Source organism: Oryx dammah, unplaced genomic scaffold, assembly GCF_014754425.2.
Source record: "Oryx dammah isolate SB20612 unplaced genomic scaffold, SCBI_Odam_1.1 HiC_scaffold_18, whole genome shotgun sequence".
NCBI lineage: Eukaryota > Metazoa > Chordata > Mammalia > Artiodactyla > Bovidae > Oryx > Oryx dammah.
The window spans coordinates 91,041,506-91,061,927 of NW_024070202.1; the positions used below are offsets into that span (position 1 = coordinate 91,041,506).

At 36.6% G+C, this 20,422-nt stretch overlaps 1 protein-coding gene across 1 annotated transcript in view; it reads right to left on the reverse strand.

Moving 5' to 3' along the window:
* The window catches only part of GRM8 (glutamate metabotropic receptor 8), an 866,927-nt gene that overhangs the window by 117,653 nt on the left and 728,852 nt on the right, over positions 1-20,422 (reverse strand). The window lies entirely within an intron of this gene.

Here is a 20,422-nt window from a genome sequence, read left to right on the forward strand (position 1 = left end):
AAAAAAACAGAAATTATGGATCAACAATTTATTATGACAAGCAGCTTCTATATAAAAGGTAAGCTCTATGAACAGAGTGATTTTGCTCATTGATGTGGACAAACAATGATGGACACTCAGTTCATCCTCAAATATTTATTGAATTTGTGAGGAAGGAAGAATGTGAGGGGTACCCCTGAGGTAGAAGGAGCCAACTTGAAAGTGCTGAGGTCTGGAAATAAAGGATTGCTCAAAGAGGCACAGAGATAAGAGCTGAAGGAATGTTTAAAACAAAACAAAATGAAAAACTATTTTTCCAAGACCAGCTCTATAAAAAGACAAAAGAAAAATCACCATATCCCGTGATAGCCTGGCTCCAAGATGCCCCCCAATAACTTTATCTCCTGGAATCCTGCACTCATGGAGTTCTCTCCCACTTTAAATGGGCTGATTTGTGTAAACAATAATATATTCCAGAAATGCTGGCATGTGGTTTCTGAGGTTAGGTCATCAGTGACATTTTGGCCTGTGTCTTGCTCTCTCTTGGATTGCTCACTTCAGGGAAATAATTAAATTATCATGAGAGTTCTCCGGCAGCCCCATGGAAAGGAACTGAGGCCTCCCGCCAACAACCAGCACCCGCTTGCCATGCATGTGAGGGTGTCACCCAGAAAGTGAATTGTCTGGCCCCAGGCAAGCCTTCGGACAACTGCAGCCCCAGCTGACGCCTTGACCACAAACTCATGAGAGACCCTGAGCTAGAAAAACCCAGCCAAGCTGCTTCTGAATTTCCCATCTACAGGAACTGTGTGAGCTAGTGATTTCTTGTCTTAAGCTGCTAAATATGCAGTTATTATACAGCAATGGAAAACTAATGCAACTCAAGTTTAGCTTTCTTACCCATTCTGTGAACACCACCAGTATAGCAGTCTATGGAGAATCTACTGAGAAAGTAGTGACAACGAACTATCTTTTACCAAAATATGCCCCCCAAGTTGTCTACTGTCAGCAGCATTCTATCATCACTCTTAAGACTGCCTCCCCTGTGGGAACTATGTGACTGAGATAGTTTTCATAAATATATCTACTGCTTAAGGATGCTTTCCCTTCTTGAATGTGGTGTGAATAGTGGAGAGCAGAGAATTGTAGCCTCTAAGCTCAACATTTGCAGAGGGCCATCAAACCCACCTCAGGTGAAGTGGAGAATTTATGCATGTTTAATTTCAAATATCCTCCCTTGAGAAAGTAGATGGTACTTCATGTGTCCTAAGGGCACTCAGGATTATTAGTTCTACCTTGTCTGTTCACCACAAAGGAAAAGCAATCTATCATAACCCCGTTAATTTTCTATTAGCTTTTAATGATTTAGAGAAGTTATTTTATTTATGTATAAGATTCCATTAGGCAAGAAAAAGTTAAATTGAAAGTGGCTTCTCTCAAAAATATTGAGAAAAATGAAATGCTCCACTGAGTGGCTAAAATATTGATTTTATACCCTAATGGACTCTTATAAGATAATAAAATATGTTTTGTGAAGGTTGTTTCAAAGCTAATTACTGTAAAATCAAAATTGCATTTTGTTTGGGGCTTCTATAGATTTATAATATTACTGTTGAAGAAAATGACAGTAAAAAAAAATTCTCAGACACATTAAACTTCAAATTTGGTAGAGACCTTAAAGGTCAACTTGTCTAACCACATGTCTGATTCTTTAATTCTCAAAGCATTTTATTTTCTAGAAGGAAATGACTTATTAACAAAGAAATATACTCAATCAAATAGGCCTCGTTACAGAAGATAAATATTCATCATTATAAGCTAAGCATTACATTTTTCTTGATCAGTTTTTTGAATACTCAACTAGTAAAAAAAATGTTTTCATAAAAATTGAAGTTATAAGATAATGAAAATACCACATCTTTTAACAACTGTAAATTTTCTTTAAGTAAAAAACAATGTAGTCATGAAATGTATGTGACATTTCATGATATAATGGAGAAAACTATGTATGATTCAGTAAACATGGTAAAAATACATGACTGCATTTCATCAAGGAATCTATTATGTATAACTGTACTGTGTTTTGATACCATAGTTGAAGTCTGGGAACCAACTAATATCCACCCCAAAGAGGAACAAATAACGAACGCTTAAGTCAGGTACTTGTAAATATATTAGTATTTGAGACAAAATTTATTTTAGATATGATGCCAAATTAAAAATAATACTAATTGAGATTGGTGGTATTAATAGAAATTAAACTTCTTATTTTCCACAACTATACTATAAAACACAAAGATCAAATATAGCATCTTTCATAATGAGTAAAAATATTTTAAAATAGATCTTCCTCTCCTTTGGCATTATTCTGATATTAGGATATTTGTGTCTAAAACATGTGTTCTAACAAATGGATAATAGTTATATTGATAGACCTTCCAGAGATAAAACCATAGCCCGTTCCTGTCTTGACAATGTTCACCAACAGTGATTCATTCTGTAGGCCCCAATCCAGTTCATTTTATAGAATATGAGCTATCAACCAGCTTCTGTTGTCAAATTCTATTATTAATGCAGACAAATGCATCAACAACCACAAAACCAAAACTTTCTGAGTGTGCCTACATTTTTTAATCTTTAATCTTCCCAGACATAAATTAAAGACATGATTTTTTATAAAGTAATTTTTTTCTGTGTCCTTCTAATAGCTCCTGATAAAAGGGCTACAAAAATATTTCCCAATTAAAGGTCCCACTGTAATTAATCATTTTCAGTATGCACTACAAAACTCTCACTCAATTTAATACCTCTATTACAGTGTTTTTTCCCCATATATTAAGTTGTATCTTCAAAATTATGATTACTATACATGTGGGAAAATTTTAGATATAACACAAAGATAATTGATATGTACTGATACCATTCTTAATTAGCTCTTTTCATCTTGCTTTATAAATAAACATAGTATTAATAATCATTTTGATGACTACTTTGCCATTCCAGTATTCAAAAACCCATTTCTTCATCTGACTTTTGTAACAACATAATGCAATCATTTCCAGTGAAACTGGACATGTTCTCAAAGGTTTACTTGTTAATTTCCATATAATCAACAGGTTTAACAAGTGTATTTAACTAGGAGTATTTAAAATCAGTATTTAAAATGTTAGAATTTGGTTACATATTTTGTGAAGCATATGGTTTTGCTAATGCAACTCAAAATAAAGTTTATCAATATATTACTTTATATATTCATATTTATAAATGTTTATATAAAAATATATATTGCTTCCTTAATATCCATCCTTTCTTTGGGGTCATGCAATGCTTTCTACTTCTATTCAGCGTAGTAAGTAGGTTTAGTGTCCTTTGCAAATCTAGTATGTGTGTATGATCCCCAGATTGAAGTCACAGTTTTGTGTGATGTTACAGCTCTACATAACCTCTAAAAATGTAAACACTCCTCCTATTTAAAAAGACTATTTTAAAGTAATTAAAATTTTACTTACAATAGCATTAAAAATAAAATACTTAGGAATAAACAATTAGTAAAGTTTTTAACTTAAAGCTACAAAATATCATTTTAAGAAAGTTAAAGAAATAAATGAAAAGAAATCCGAAGTTCATGGATCAGAAGACTGAACATTGCCAAGATGGAAATACTCACAAAACTAATCAACAGATTCAATATCATCTCTATTAAAATCTCTCTGACTTCTTTGAAGAAATTGATTAATTGATCCTAAAATTCATAGGGGAATATAAGGGACCAAGAATAGACAAAATGATCTTAAAAGAGTGAAGTTGGAGAATTTACACTTTTTGATTTTAAAACTTCCTACAAAGCTACAGTAATCAAGCAGCATGATACTGGCACAAAGAAAGACTAATCAATGAAAGAAAATTGAGAGCTCAGAAATAATCTATTACATATAAGGTCAATTGATTTTTTTACAAAGCTGACAAGAAAATTCAATGGAGAAAAAAATAGTCTTTTCAACAATGGTTCTGGCACAAGACATGTCACCAAAAGAATAAGCAACAAAGTTAAAATAAATAAATCAGACTTCATCAATCTTAAATACTTTTGTAACTCAACAGATGCCATTAGGAGAGTGAAAAAACAACCCACAGAGTGGGCAAAAATATTTCTAACTCATAGATCTGATAAGGAACTCATATCAGAATATATATTTTAAAACTCTTAGAATTAAACTGTTAAAAAAGCATGCAATCCAATTTAAAAATAAGTAAAAGAAATGAAGAGACATTTCTCAAAAAAAGAGATATGAGTGGTTAATAAGCACAGAGAAAGATGTTTAACATCATTAGTCAACAGAGAAATGCAAAACAAAACCATAGTATCCACTAGGATGGTCATAATAAAAAATACAGATAGTATCAAGTTTTATTGAAGATATGGAGAAATTAAAACTCTTTATATTATTGATGGCAATGTAAAATGGTACAGCTATTTTGGACAGCAGTTTGGCACTTCCTTGAAAAGTTAAACATAGAATTGCCATATGACCTAGCAATTCCACTCCTAAATCATTTCAGTCTAAGAAAACTGGAGACATATGCTCACACAAAAATGTATACATGAATTTCATAACAGCATTAGTCATTATAGCAAAAAAGCAGAAAAAATCCAATTCCATTAAGGAAATGTGCTTTATCTATTCAATCAAATATTAAAAATAAATAAAAAGAAACAAAGTAATAATATATGCTATGAAATAAATGAACCTTGAAAATATGCTAAGTGAAAAAAATCAGTCAAAAAGACCAGTGTGTAATTTTAATTTATATGTACTGTCCAGAATAAGCAAAGGCATATACAGCCAGTAGATTTTTGACTGCCAGGAGTTAAGGAGAGAACGGAATAGAGAGGATTTCTTGGGAGGTGATGAAAATAGTCTAAAATTAGTGGCAATGAATATAACATGGCTCTCTGACTATACTAAAACCCACTGAATTATGTACTTTAAAAAGGGCAAACTTTATGGTATTTGAATTATCTCAATAAAGCTGTTATTTTTTAAATATGCAAACTATGTTGATACAGTCAGGAAAAATTAACATTTAGTACTTCATTTGCTGTATAAAAAACATATTGCATACCCACTCTGTTTGAGACACAAGACTCAACACGAGAATTCAACAGTGACCAAGACGTGGTCCTTGGCCTCCAGAGTCAGTGCAGGTGGGGAAAGAGATAAGCAGAGAGCCAGTCGCAGCTCAGTATTAGACTCCCTGAGAAAGAAAAGCAGGGAGGAAGTGGTGCTGCTAGCAGAGGATTCAGCAGGGGCACTCAGCCTGGGTTTTTGGGATGTGTGGACAGCAGCCTGAAGGCTGTATAGGAGATAAACCATCAGGAACAGGAATCCCAAGAAGGCATCAAGCCAAAAAATAATAATAATAATAATTAAAATTCAGGGGTGAGAAGCCATAACGAATGGGAGAAACTAAAGATAAAACAAATAGCAAAAATACAGATTAAAACACTGGGTGGAGTGGCAAGAGGTAGGCTAAGGAAGAGAGGAAATGCAAGATCATTTTAAAAGAAACTTATAAGCCATTGAGATGAGTTTGGATGTTATGTTGAAAGTGGTAGTTGGGGTCCTCTGAAGGGACAAAGAAAAAGGCAAACCTTTGGTTGTCTGAGGAAACCTTAATAATAGCTATGAAAAGAAGAGAAACGAAAGGCAAAGGAGAAAAGGAAAGATAAACCCATTTGAATGCAGGGTTCCAAAGAACAGAAAGGAGAGATTAGAAAGCTTCCTTGGTGATCAATGTAAAGAAATAGAAGAAAACGATAGAATGAGAAAGACTAGAGATCTCTTCAAGAAAATTAGAGATACCAACGGAACATTTCATGCAAAGATGGACACAATAAATGAAAGAAATGGTATGGACATAACAGAAGCAGAAGATATTAAGAAGAGGTGGCAAGAATAATCAGAACTGTACAAAAAAGATCTTCATGATCCAGATAATCACAATGGTGTGATCACTCACCTAGAGCTAGACATCCTGGAATGCGAAGTCAAGTGGGCCTCAGGAATCATCACAATGAACAAAGCTAGTGGAGGTGATGGAATTCCACTTGAGCTATTTCAAAACCTAAAAGATGATGCTGTGAAAGTGCTGCTCTCAATATGCCAGCCAATTTGGAGAACTCAGCAGTGGCAACAGGACTAAAAAAGGTCAGTTTTCATTCCAGTCCCAAAGAAAGGCAATGGCAAAGAATGTTCAAACTACTGCACAATAACACTCATCTCACATGTTATCAAACTAGTGCTCAAAATTCTCCAAGCCAGGCTTTAACAGTACATGAACCGTGAACTTCCAGATGTTCAAGCTGGATTTAGAAAAGGCAGAGGAACCAGAGATCAAATTGCCAACATCCATTGGATGATCGTAAAAGCAACAGAGTTCCAGAAAAACATCTATTTCTGCTTTATTGACTATGCCAAAGCCTTTGACTGTGTGGATCACAACAAAAGGTGGAAAATTCTTCAAGACATGGGAATACCAGACCCACCTGACCTGCTTCCTGAGAAACATGTATGCTGGTCAAGAAGCAACAGTTAAAACTGGACATGGAACAACAGAGTGGTTCCAAATCAGGAAAGGAGTATGTCGAGGCTGTGTATTGTCACCCTACTTAATTTACACTGAGAGATTTTTTTTGGGGGGGGGCTCCAAAATCACACAGATGGTGACTGCAGCCACAAAATTAAAAGATGCTTGCTTCTTGGAAGAAAAGTTATGACCAACCTAAGCAGCTTATTAAAAAGCAGAGACATTACTTTTTCAACAAAAGCCCATTCAAAGCTACGGTTTTTCCAGTAGTCATGTACAGATGTAAGGTTTGGACTACAGAGAAAGCTGAGCACCAAAGAATTAATGCTTTTGAACTGTGGTGTTGGAGAAGACTCTTGAGAGTCCTTTGGCCAGCTAGGAGATCCAGCCAGTCCATCCTAAAGGAAATCAGTCCTGAATATTCATTGGAAGGACTGATGCTGAAGTTGAAACTCCAATACTTTGGCCACCTGATGTGAAGAACTGACTCATCTGAAAAGACCCTGATGCTGGGAAAGATTGAAGGCGGGAGGAGAAGGGGATGACAGAGGATGAGATGGTTGGATGGCATCACCAACTCAATGGACATGAGTTTGAGTAAACTCCAGGAGTGGTGATAGACAGGGAGGCTTGACCTGTTGCAGTCCATGGAGTCACAAAGAGTCGGACACGACTGAGCAACTGAACTGAAAGGGCAAAGATGATGAGCTTTAATGCATAGAAGGATCACTGTGCAGTAGGTTAGAGAGAAGATGGAAGAAATCCAAGGCTAGATATGGTCAATCATCTGTCAAGCTGAGGCTTTTGCCGAATTCCAGCTGAAAGTGATGACAAGGGGAATCCAAAGAGCAGCAATGAGCAGGAAGGACTTTGTAAGCAGCCCCAGGTTTCTCAGACTGTCCTCCTGGCCCAAGAGGATGATTAAAGAATTTTAACCAAATGTGTAATCTCATATAAAATAAAATATACATTATATATATATATATATATGAATGAGATCAGTGTGGTGACAGATTAGGAGAAAGGATGATATACAAGCAACAATAAGAATTAAGGGAATAATGTCATAATTCTAGGCAAGACAAGAGCCTATGAACTGTTAGAATCAGTAATTATGAAGAAAATGGGATGGGTTTAAGATATAGTGGGGAAAAAAAAATAGAAATAAGAGTGGCAAGAAGGAAACAGAAGAACCAAACAATGGCATCCAGCCTTGTGTTTGAGAGTCATCCTTAGCATTTCACTTACTTCAGCCTTATTTCTGATCAACCGCCAACTACATGGCCAGGCATGATCTCACCCCTGCCTAACTCCCAAGTAATTACGTACCAACCCTCCTTACTCTCCTATTATACATCACACAACACCTTGCAGTCTTCTTCAATTGCACTTTTACAGTAAGCAATTCTGCATTTGTTTTTCTTTTTACTTCAATAAGTGGTTTTATAAATTTTAATTTATGTTCTTTAGAATCACTTAAAGGCTTTACTCAAACTATACCTCACTGGGAAGCAGTTCTTAGAGATCACAGTTTAACAGGCCTGGGAAGGAACCTCAACTTGGCATTTTTAAAAGAAGCCCTTCTTCTTTCAGTGATTCTGTCATGTAATTAGTGAACCACACTTTGCTAAGCACCAAGTTAAATTTATTTTTCTCAGGAGAGGAAGAGCCTATTCTGTTTTTCCACCATTGTGATCCAAAGCCTAATATGGTGACTAACCTCCAGTGAGCATTCATAAATATTTGTTGAATGAATGAAGAAGGATTGGAAGAACAAGTGAACAGGTGATGGTGTCCTTTACCCAAAGTCCCAGGGAGGCTTCCAAGCCAGGAAGCGCAGGAATCAGCTGAACACATCAGCTGTGCTCATGAGTCAGGTTTGCCTGAGGCAAAGATTTCCAAGGCACAGTCATATGCAAGGCAGTTGAGACCATGAATATGTATTAGCAAATTCTCACCCACAGAAACAATGGAATGTGTGAAAGGAAGATGACAGAAATGGAGGCATGGAAAGAGCAAAATTTAAAGAGCAGACTCAGTAAGATTAGTAAGAGGATGGAAAACATAGCCAGATGGAAACTAGGGATGAATCTGGTCCAAGGTCCGAGAAACCCAACAAATTATTTTCAGAAATGAGGAAGTGCTCAGTGGTGCCCAAAGACAGATTTCATGAGGATACGATTTGAAAATTGAGAGTCCTTGGTTACCTTCATGACAAAAAAAAAAAAAAAAAATCAACTTTCCTGTGAAATCTTCTCAAACATCCTTATACCACTCAGGTGGGTATACTCCTTCCCTGGATTTCACTATATACCATTGTGTATTTTATTATACTCTGTGACATTATACTGGGACTATCTGTTCACCTGTTTATTTCCCCACCAGACGGAGAACAGAGAATCTCAAGGACAGATATTTTTACCTCCCATTGTCTGTATTAAGACCTAGGATTCAGTAGCAATTCAATATTTGAAAAAAAAAAAAACATAAATTGAATAATAATTAGAATATGTGCTAAACACATCAATTACTACTCCAAATATATAATGACTCTCTATTTGGGGTTTTAAGTAGGATGGTAACAAACTTACTCTTCCTAAATTTGTGTGGCCTCTATATTGTTTCATCCATACCTTCAGAGAAGCCAATTTGGGGGACACTTGTCTCTGGGATGTCCAGAGTACAGGGCTGCACCTTAGAGGGATGTTGGAAAGATCTAACAACTTGATATCTATGAAAATGGTTGGTGAACAGAAAATGTAAAGGGCAGTCTGAAAATCTTCATATGCCTTGATTTAGGGCTGAGGCAGCACTGGAAATAAGGGAACCACTCTCCACCTATTATTAAACATAGCTGTTCTGTTAAAAGAAACTATGTCAGCTGCAATAGACCAAACCATTGGTCTTTGGATTTCATCCAGATCTGCTATTTCGTGCTTTTATTTTCCCATAATCTCGGCTCTTAATGTCAGTTCCTGGTAATTGCCACAGGAGATGCCCCCTGACTCACCCCAGCTCTGTGCAGAGAAAAGCATCTAGGCCCGTGCCTCCTGCCCTTGAAGATGACAGGGAGGATGTTGGGATGAGAGTTGCGGAATGACTATTTTGGAGGACCAGTAAGGAAGTCATATCTACAATACTTTCATTGAATGGGATGCACTAACCCTATGATAGCATTTCACCCCAACATACCACATATGCAAATATCTAGGTAGCAAGGGGTGTTTGTAGCCATAGTACTGAAACTGGGTAATCTTTTCCCTTAATTTTAAGTTTGTGACAAAAATCATAATTTGAATGCTATGAACAGTAGTTACTTTAACTCAAAAGACATTGTTATAACTTGTATTATTATGTTTATGATTATATTCTAAACAACCAAATTTTTTTATATATATATAAACACTCTATTTAAGGGCTTCCCTGATAGCTCAGTTGGTAAAAAAAAAAAAAATCCACCTGCAGTGGAGGAGACTCTGGTTTGATTCCTGGGTCAGGAAGATCCGCTGGAGAAGGGATAGGCTACCCACTCCAGTATTCTTGGGCTTCCCTTGTGGCTCAGCTGGTAAAGAATATGCCTGCAATGTGGGAGACCTGGGTTTGAGCCCTGGGTTGGGAAGATCCCCTGGAGAAGGGAAAGGGTACCCACTCCAGTATTCTGGCCTGGAGAATTCCATGGACTGTAACCCATGGGGTCGCAAAGAATTGGACACGACTGAGTGGTCGTGTTTCCACTGTTTCCCCATCTATTTCCCATGAAGTGATGGGACCACCACAATGATGCCATGATCTTCATTTTCTGAATGTTGAGCTTTAAGCCAACATTTTCACTCTCCTCTTTCACTTTCATCAAGAGGCTTTTTAGTTCCTCTTAACTTTCTGCCATAAGGGTGGTGTCCTCTGCATATCTGAGGTTATGGAGATTTCTTCCGGCAATCTTTATTCCAGCTTGTGTTTCTTCAAGCCCAGCGTTTCTCATGATGTACTCTGCATAGAAGTTAAATAAGCAGGGTGACAATATACAGCCTTGGTGTACTCCTTTTGCTATTTGGAACCAGTCTGTTGTTCCATGTCCAGTTCTAACTGTTGCTTCCTGACCTGCATATAGGTTTCTCAAGAGGCAGTACAGGTGGTCTGGTATTCCCATCTCTTTCAGAATTTTCCACAGTTTATTGTGATCCACAAAGTCAAAGGCTTTGGCATAGTCAATAAAACAGAAATAGATGTTTTTCTGGAACTCTCTTGCTTTTTCCATGATCCAGCGGATGTTGGCCATTTGATCTCTGGTTCCTCTGCCTTTTCTAAAACCAGCTTGAACATCTGGAAGTTCACAGTTCATGTATTGCTGAAGCCTGGCTTGGAGAATTTTGAGCATTACTTTACTAGCATGTGAGATGAGTGCAATGGTGTGGTAGTTTGAGCATTCTTTGGCATTGCCTTTCTTTGGGATGGGAATGAAAACTGACCTTTTCCAGTCCTGTGGCCACTGCTGAATTTTCCAAATTTGCTGGCATATTGAGTGCAGCACTTTCATAGCATCATCTTTGAAAGATGGATTTGAAAGAGCACAACTAGAATTCCATCATCACCTCCACTAGCTTTGTTCGTAGTGATGCTTTCTAAGGCTCAGTTGACTTCACATTCCAGGATGTCTGGCTCTAGGTGAGTGATCAGACCATTGTGATTATCTTGGTCATGAAGATTTTTTTGTACAGTTTTTCTGTGTATTCTTGCCACCTCTTCTAAATATCTTCTGCTTCTGTTAGGTCCATACCATTTCTGTCCTTTATTGAGCCCATCTTTGCATGAAATGTTCCCTTGATATCTCTAATTTTCTTGAAGAGATCTCTAGTCTTTCCCATGCTGTTCTTTTCCTCTGTTTCTTTGCATTGATCACTGATGAAGGCTTTCTTATCTCTTCTTGCTATTCTTTGGAACTCTGTATTCAGATGCTTATATCTTTCCTTTTCTCCTTTGCTTCTCACTTCTCTTCTCTTCACAGCTATTTGTAAGGCCTCCTCAGACAGCCATTTTGCTTTTTTGCATTTCTTTTCCATGGGGATGGTCTTGATCCCTGTCTCCTGTACAATGTCACTTCCACTGTATAATCATAAGGGATTTGGTTTAGGTCATACCTGAATGATCTAGTGGTTTTCCCTACTTTCTTCAATTTCAGTCTGATTTTGAAGTAGATGGGGAACAGGGGAAACAGTGTCAGACTTTATTTTTGGGGGCTCCAAAATCACTGCAGATGGTGACTGCAGCCATGAAATTAAAAGATGCTTACTCCTTGGAAGGCAAGTTATGACCAACTTAGATAGCATATTGAAAAGCAGAGACATTACTTTGCCAACAAAGGTCCATCTAGTCAAGGCTATGGTTTTTCCTGTGGTCATGTATGGATGTGAGAGTTGAACTGTAAACAAAGCTGAGCACCGAAGAATTGATGCTTTTGAACTGTGGTGTTGGAGAAGATTCTTGAGAGTCCTTTGGACTGCAAGGAGATCCAACCAGTCCATTCTGAAGGAGATCAGCCCTGGGATTTCTTTGGAAAGAATGATGCTGAAGCTGAAACTCCAGTACTTTGGCCACCTCATGCAAAGAGTTGACTCATTGGAAAAGACTCTGATGTTGGGAGGGATTGAGGGCAGGAGGAGAAGGGGACGACAGAGGATGAAATGGCTGGATGGCATCACGGACTCGATGGACGTGAGTCTGAGTGAACTCCAGGAGTTGGTGATAGACAGGGAGGCCTGGCGTGCTGCAATTCATGGGGTCGCAATGAGTTGGACATGACTGAGCGACTGAACTGAGTGGTCATGTATGGATGTGAGAGTTGAACTGTGAAGAAAGCTGAGTGCGGAAGAATTGATGCTTTTGAACTGTGGTATTGGAGAAGACTCTTGAGAGTCCCTTGGACTGCAAGGAGATCCAACCAGTCCATCCTAAAGTAGATCAGTCCTGGGTGTTCATTGGAAGGAATGATGTTGAAGCTGAAACTCCAATACTTTGGTCACCTGATGTAAAGAACTGACTCATTAGAAAAGACCCCGATGCTGGGAAAGATTGAGGGCAGGAGGAGAAGGGAATGACAGAGGATGAGATGGTTGGATGGCATCACTGACTCAATGGACATGGGTTTGGATGGGCTCCGGGAGTTGGTGATGGACAGGGAGGCCTGGTGTGCTGCGGTTCATGGAGTCACAAAGAGTCAGAGATGAATGAGCGACTGAACTGAAATGAACTGAGTGACTTTCACTTTTACATTTAAGGTTAATTCATTTGAATGTTTACTATAAAATTACTATTTCAATCACTAAGGATGATTTGACATGCTAGATCTTTTCTGAATATAATTTAAAAGCTTTCATATTTTTAATTTGAAATCTTAAAATATGATATAAAGATCATATATGAATAGCTAAATTATAGACATTGTACCTATATTTTATGATGACTAAATTCAGTTAAGCAGATCCTTCATTGCTGATAAGTAAATAATAAGAAAATCAGCCTTGGGTAACATTCCCTATGAGCAATCTTTTTGACTCTGGATAGTCCTTTAAATTATTCATATTTCTTATTTTTCCTACACTAAGTTGATATATAAATGCATGCAAAACTAAAACAATTCTTTATAAAGCATTTTGAGATATTTTGAACAATGTAATAGATGTTCAGTGCAAAACACTTGTCTATTTCAATCTTAGCCCATATCACTCAAAGTATATTTAACTCAATCTGTGGAAATTTATAGGAAGTGAATGCTTTCAGAATGTGAGAAGCTAGACAATGAGGTTTAGAATGAATTATTTCCATTGGAAAGCTACTTTATATTGCTAAGCAAACAGAATATAAAAAGTGATAATGATGATAATAGCTAACATTTATTGAAGGTATACTATGTGTCAGAACTGTCCTAAGCACAGAACATTAAATGGTTACAACAGCAACCCATTTGGTTTAAGGATCACAGAACAGTAGGTGACTTGCCCTGCATCGCAGAGTTACTAAATGATGAAGGAGGTATGATGTCATACACCCAATCATAGCACTTTATTGTCTGTACCTGATAGCTCCCAGGGCAGTGCCTGACATGATAGATGGTAGAAAAAAATTAAAACTGAAGATCCGGAGTAGAGAGATGAGGAGATATTGGAGCAGGCATAACCCATTTGATGTAAAAGTCCAGATAAAAGGGATGTGGCCCCAGATAGGAGAGGCCCTAAACAAGAGCAGAAGAGTGAATGAGATCAGAGCAAATCAGTTTATTGGGGATGGAAAGAAGAATAGAAAGAAGAATCAAAAGAATTTGGTGATAATTTGCTTAAAGGATTTTTTCACACCAGATCCAATGTAAAAACCTTAGATAAGATTAAAAAATGTTTGCTTCATGGTTTGAGTACACTCCATCCTAGTGGTTCCTTCACCCTCAAAGTTATTACAATGAAACCCTGTCTCCAACTAACATTCTTCTAGCTATTACATTCCATTTAAGAACATCATAAAGGAAACTGTATCAATTTAGCATGCTTTATTCACAGTAACCCTGAATGGCACTCCTCCTGCCTGAAAGGGGTTTATAATTTAATTTCAAATGAATATATGCAAACTAACATATTTTATTTGAAATAAAAAGAGAAGACACCCAGTTTAAAAAATCTCACTTCTACACTGAATTTCTAGGGACTGCAGACTCTTTACACTGCCCACATAGAGACAGGCGGGAAACTGCTAAATACCAGCAAAAAAGGCTGCTGCAGCCAGGAAAGAATAGAGTTATCACAACCGAGACATGTCATAAAAATAAATGACTTTGGGAAAAATGGTGAGAACCTGATGTGGCTTTTTAGCCCCAAACCTAGAGGCTAAAGATTTCCCACCGACTGCAGAATAGAAAGACTGAGAGAGATTAAGGAAAGTTCCCTTGGATCAGCAGGAGCAAAGTGACCAGACAAGAAAGAACAGAGACAAGTGAGAAATTGAATGCTACAAGCGGAGACCACAGCCAGCAGCAAATAAACTCAGGAAGACACTCAAATATTTCCAGAACTGTTTGGTTTTATGCTTCAGTTCATAGGATAAATGGTATTGAAACACAGTGTTAAGACTGTTGCTTAGAATGTGCAACTTTGAACAAATGCAGATATAAAAACTGAATTGTCTGAAACTTACAGGGGAAAACCCACATGACATTGATGTGTTTATTCTGAAACAGAAGTGACAAATATTATATCAGAACTAAGACAACAATATAAGAAAATGAGCTCTCTGATGTCAGAAGAGAAATATTTTTAATCAGCCATATCTGGCTAAGTGAAAGTATGTGTTATGTCCAGCTCTTTGCAAATGGACTGTAGCTGTCCATGGAATTTTCAAAGCAAGAATACTGGAATGGGTATACATTCCTTTCTCCAGAGGATCTTCTAACCAGAATTAAAAAACAGGCAGATTCTTATCTGTTTGAGCCACCAGGGAAGTCCTATATAGCTAAGAACGTCCTTCAGTTATGAAGAAGTTATTTATTTATTTATTTGAAAACATGAATTTCAATAGCAGTATAATCAACAAGGCAGGTACTAGGAATATAAAAATGAATGAAGCAAAGTTTGAGCACACAAATATCTTGGAAATTTAGAAGGGACTTGAATTCAATGCTAAAATCATGTGATCAAATATTTGGTGTTACTGAAGCTGGGTCACACCTGACTCAAAAAAAAAAAAAAAGACTAAAGATTTACTCTCTGGAAAAGGTAAAACTAGAGGCAGGACACCTGGCACATTTGGGATCAGGGTACCACAATGGTATCAGTTGTGATAAGTAAAAATATCAATGCTGAATTGTGAATTTTTCCATTCTCTTACCCTGCCAGGCTTACAGAGTACCACCAGCCTCGCTTACACCCTCTAAGTAGAGGATTTGAAGACTCATCTTTGGGAGACTTTTAGTTAGATCCATCAGCCTAGAAGAACAGATCTAAACACTGTGACGTGAGATGATTTCCCAGGGACATACACTGTCATCAAACACATTCACGTGCAGAGAGCTGTCGACCAGACTTTCCCTACACTCTTAGATATGAGTGGACTCCAAAGGTCATGGTGCATGAAGACAATTTCTATAATGAATACTAGGCATTGCATCAAACAAATAGGGGGAAAAGGAAATTTCACTATATAAAGGCTATACCTGGAGAGAAAAACATTAAAAATTATTAATACCTTCAGAGAGTTTTTTAAATTGCATCCATAAACAAGAATATTCTGTGGAAAAGGAACATACATAGAGAATGAAATAACTCATAAATTACAAATCTTTATAATAATATACTTAATTACATTAATTCTATTCATAATTATAATTCTAGATAACTGAATTAATTATAATTCTGAATTATAGTTTCAGAAACAGAAATCAATAGAAGAATTAGAAGGTAAAGTTGAAGTAATATCCCAGGAAGTAGATTAAAGAGACATAGAAGGACTTCCCCGGTGGCACAGTAGATGGGAGTCTGCCTGCCAATGCAGGGGACATGGATTCGATCCTTGGTCCAGGAGGATTCCACAGGCCACAAAGCAACTGAGCCCCTGAGCCAAAACTACTGAAGCCTGCATGCCTAGAGCCTGTGCTCTGCCGCAAGAGAAGCCACCACACTGAGAAGCCCACTCACTGCAATGAGGAGTTGTTGTTCAGTTGCTAAGTCATGTCCAGCACTTTGGGACTCCGTGAACTGCAGCATACCATGCTTCCCTATCCTTCACTATCTCAGCCCCCGCACAAAGCAACGACGACTCACTGCAGCCAAAAATTAATTAATTTTAAAAGAGACATAGAAAAGAAAATCAGGAGAAAATGAAAGGATCAGTCAAGGATTTAAATAATAATTCCAGAAAAAGAAAACGAAACATTGGAATTATTACACTAAAAAATTTCCTAGAAGCAAAGAAAAAGACACTTCAGAATAAAAGGACCTACTGAGTGTCCAGTACAACAAATACAAATTATACATTTATTAGGGTATATCCTGATGAGATTTCAGAATAAAGAAGACAAATTGGAGATCGTAAAAGATTCTGGTGCCCCCCCAAAAAAATAAATTACAAAGAATGACAATCAGAATACCCCAAGAGCCAGGGAACAATGAAACAGTGTCTTCAAATTCTAAAGTAAAATGATTTCCAACCTAGACTTTGGTAATCTGCAGTGTAAGCATAATATTAAAATGAAGACACTTTTATAAATGCAAGTTCTCCAAAAAATGTATCTTCAATTTTCAATCTTAGGAGGCTATCAGTTAATATGTTGTACCTAAGTAAAAGAATTAATGAAGGAAGAGGGGTAACTGGATTATAGGTACAAAAGAAACTTCAAGAAAACCTCTGAATTATTGTAAAAGGAGACACTGGGATGTAAGCTTTGCCTTTATTTAGAGATATAACAATCTAAATTGAAGAAGCTGGAGAGATATCTTTAAGAATACAAATATAGTTAACCAGATGTCTTCTGTTGCAAAGTTTGGAAGCGAGTTGGCTTTAAGTATATAAAAGCAAAACCAAACAGTAAGCAACCAAACAGTTTTGCAAATGATGATTATTAGGTACATGAAAATGAAAGTTATGATATAATTATAGTGGAGGATGACAGGACAGGAAGTGTAAATGGCAGAGGAGGACAGATATAAAGGAGATAATTCCTCATATTCCATAGTGAGAAATTAACATAAACTGACTTAGCAGAAAAAAAGTAGAAAGTAAGTATAAGCAACTTACTTAGAAATACAGATTAAAACACATTAAGAAATAAGGAGTTGAATGTAGGTGCATTTGGTCATCTGAAAACATATATTGTGGGTTGCCATTTTCAAATGAGCCTTGTGACACCCACAAACTTTTTATAAACATATAGACAAATAAATTTAGTAAACATTTTAAATAAGAACAAGTTGAAAACACTTAAGAAGTACAGTTATAAAAGAAGATGAATAAGAATCAGAGAAGTGTGAGAGAGCTAAGAATGAAATGCTCACTGAAACTCCACACAGAAAACATTCAAGGGAAGGCGAGAGTCTGCAAAAAATCATGTTCTTGTCAACAGATCAACGTGCAAAGCTTCTTAATCATTGGGGAAAAAATGCAGAGGTAGAAACAATAACAGAAAATAAGGCAGAAACAAGAAGAAGGAGACTTTGAGAAAAATTACAGACAAATAACATTTCTAGAGAAACCAAAACAATTGTTATGGAAAATGCAATCAAAGGTATGAGGAGAGAAGGGCTTCTCAAGTGGCTCAGTGGTAAAGAATCCACCTGCCTTTGCAGATGTGGGTTCTGTCACTAGTCAGGAAAATCCTCTGGAGAAGGAAATAACAACCCACTCCAGTATTCTTGCCTGGAAAATCCCATGGACAGAGGATCTTGGCAGGCTACAGTCCATGGCATCACAAAGAGTCAGACACAACTTAGTGAGTAAACAACAACAATGAGGAAAGAAAACATTTCACTACTATAGAAAAACCTACTGAATGTATTGATGTGCAAAATTAATGGAAGGGACTGATAAAACATAAGAATTTTTGATGGGAGGTAGAAGATTAAAGAAAAGTCCAGTACAAATCAAGCAAGATTTAAAAAAAATAAAAGTCAAACAGAAAATAAAAATGATAGTCTCACACATTCCAACACAAATACAGAATAAAAGAACTATAATATTTTTAAAAGAAACTCTTATGATCACATAATTAATAACCTGACAAGTTTTCTTTCACATTTGAGGACTAGAGGAAATTTTTCATAGATATGTCATCCCAGAGAAAATATAATACTTTAAAAAGACTTTATTGGGAAAAAATTGTTTGAGTTTATAATTCAATAAGCTAACAAGCAAAGGAAACTTGAAAAGTCCAGAGAAGGAATCATAATATTGAAGATGTGACCATGATCATTGAAATGTGAGAAATCTAACAAAATGGGAGCAAATTGGTTATAAAACTGGGGACAATTAACAAAAATAGTTTAAAGTGATATTTACTGTAAAACAAAAATTACAATCACAATAATCTGGGTCCAAATCCCCCAGGTTTCAATGAAAAAATAATCTGCCATGTACTTTTATAGGTAACAAAGTAAACAGTGAGAAGAAAAAATGGTTAGACAAATGACAAATTGACAAATTCTAGATGTCAGAGAAAATGTATTTTGAAATGGGCCATAAAGAAATTCCTTAAAAAATTAAAACAAAACAACTTTGTCTAGACCATATTTTCTGATGAAAATGTCTAGTAAAACTGGACATAAAGTCATAACCATAAATGCAACCACTTAGAAATTAAACAGTAACTCTTTTCAAAATGTTGAGTCAAAACCAAAATTACAGTCATTAAGAAATAGAAGATAATGACAGTGCTACATACAGCATTCTGTACTTAGAGCAAAAATTCGTATTCAGTGCTTTTATTATAATGCAAGAAATAATAAAAATAAGTGAACTCAGTATTAAACTCTAAAAGCTAGCAAAAATAATAACATAAAACTAAGAAAAATAGAGGGGAAACTGATAAAAGTACGCATTAAAGACTTAGAAGTCAGGATGATGGTTAACTAATTAAAAACAGCATCAAAGAACAGTTTTTATGTATCAGTCAATAAAATTTACATATAGCTGGCAAGTCTTAATTGGAAAAAAAATAAAAGGGAAGAACTCAGATACACAGCCTTAATTCTGAGGTTATAGATATAACCTGAGATATAAAAATACAATGCAGCATGTAATATAATAGAGTAGTATATTATTTTATAAATATAACCTGACTCTCAGACCTTGAAAATAGACTGTGATAGCTGTATTCTTTAACTGGTGTTCCCTTCCTCTTTCTTTCTTGACCAGTCCTTTAGAAACAATGTTTTATGCCTTCTGCACCACGATCCCAGTGCAAACTAGCTTTTGCAATGTGGTGGGCTGCCGTCTATGAGGTCACACAGAGTCCGACATGACTGAAGCAACTTAGCAGCAGCAGTAGCATCTTAAACATTATGCAAGAAAATTGCACACATTCAAATCCAATAACTTCGCAATCCGGCTCTTATTTGAAATCCTCCTGTCTTGACATCTTGAACCCTATCACTATTGTTTTCCTCCTACTGTCATAATGTTGGTTCTTTCTTCTTTGTCAGGATTAACTCTTTAGCCTTAATGTTTTCTAACTTCCCTATCAGCCTTGCCATTCATTCCCTGGTTTCAAACACCATCAGTTCAGGTCAGTTCAGTTCAGTCACGTCCAACACTTTGCAACCCCATGGACTGAAGCACACCAGGCCTCCTTGTCCATCGCCAACTCTAGGAGTTTACTCAAACTCATGTCCATTGAATCGGTGATGCCATCCAACCATTTCATCCTCTGTCATCCCCTTTTCCTCCCATATTCAATATTTCCCAGCATCAGGGTCTTTTCAAATGAGTCAGCTCTTCACATCAGGTGGCCAAAGTATTGTAGTTTCATCTTCAGCATCAGTCCTTCCAATGAATACTCAAGACTGATTTCCTTTATGATGGACTGGTTGGATCTCCTTGCAGTCCCAGGGCCTCTCAAGAGTCTTCTCCAATACAATAGGTCAAAAGTATCAATTCTTTGTGCTCAGTTTTCTTTATAGTCCAACTCTCAAATCCATACATGACTACTGGAAAACCATAGCTTTCACTGGATGGACCTCTGTTGGCAAAGTAATATCTCTGGTTTAATATGTTGTCTAGGTTAGTCATAACTTTTCTTCCAAGGAGTAAGCATCTTTTCATTTCATGGCTGCAGTCACCATCTGCAGTGATTTTGGAGCCCCCCAAAATAATGTCTGACATTGTTTCC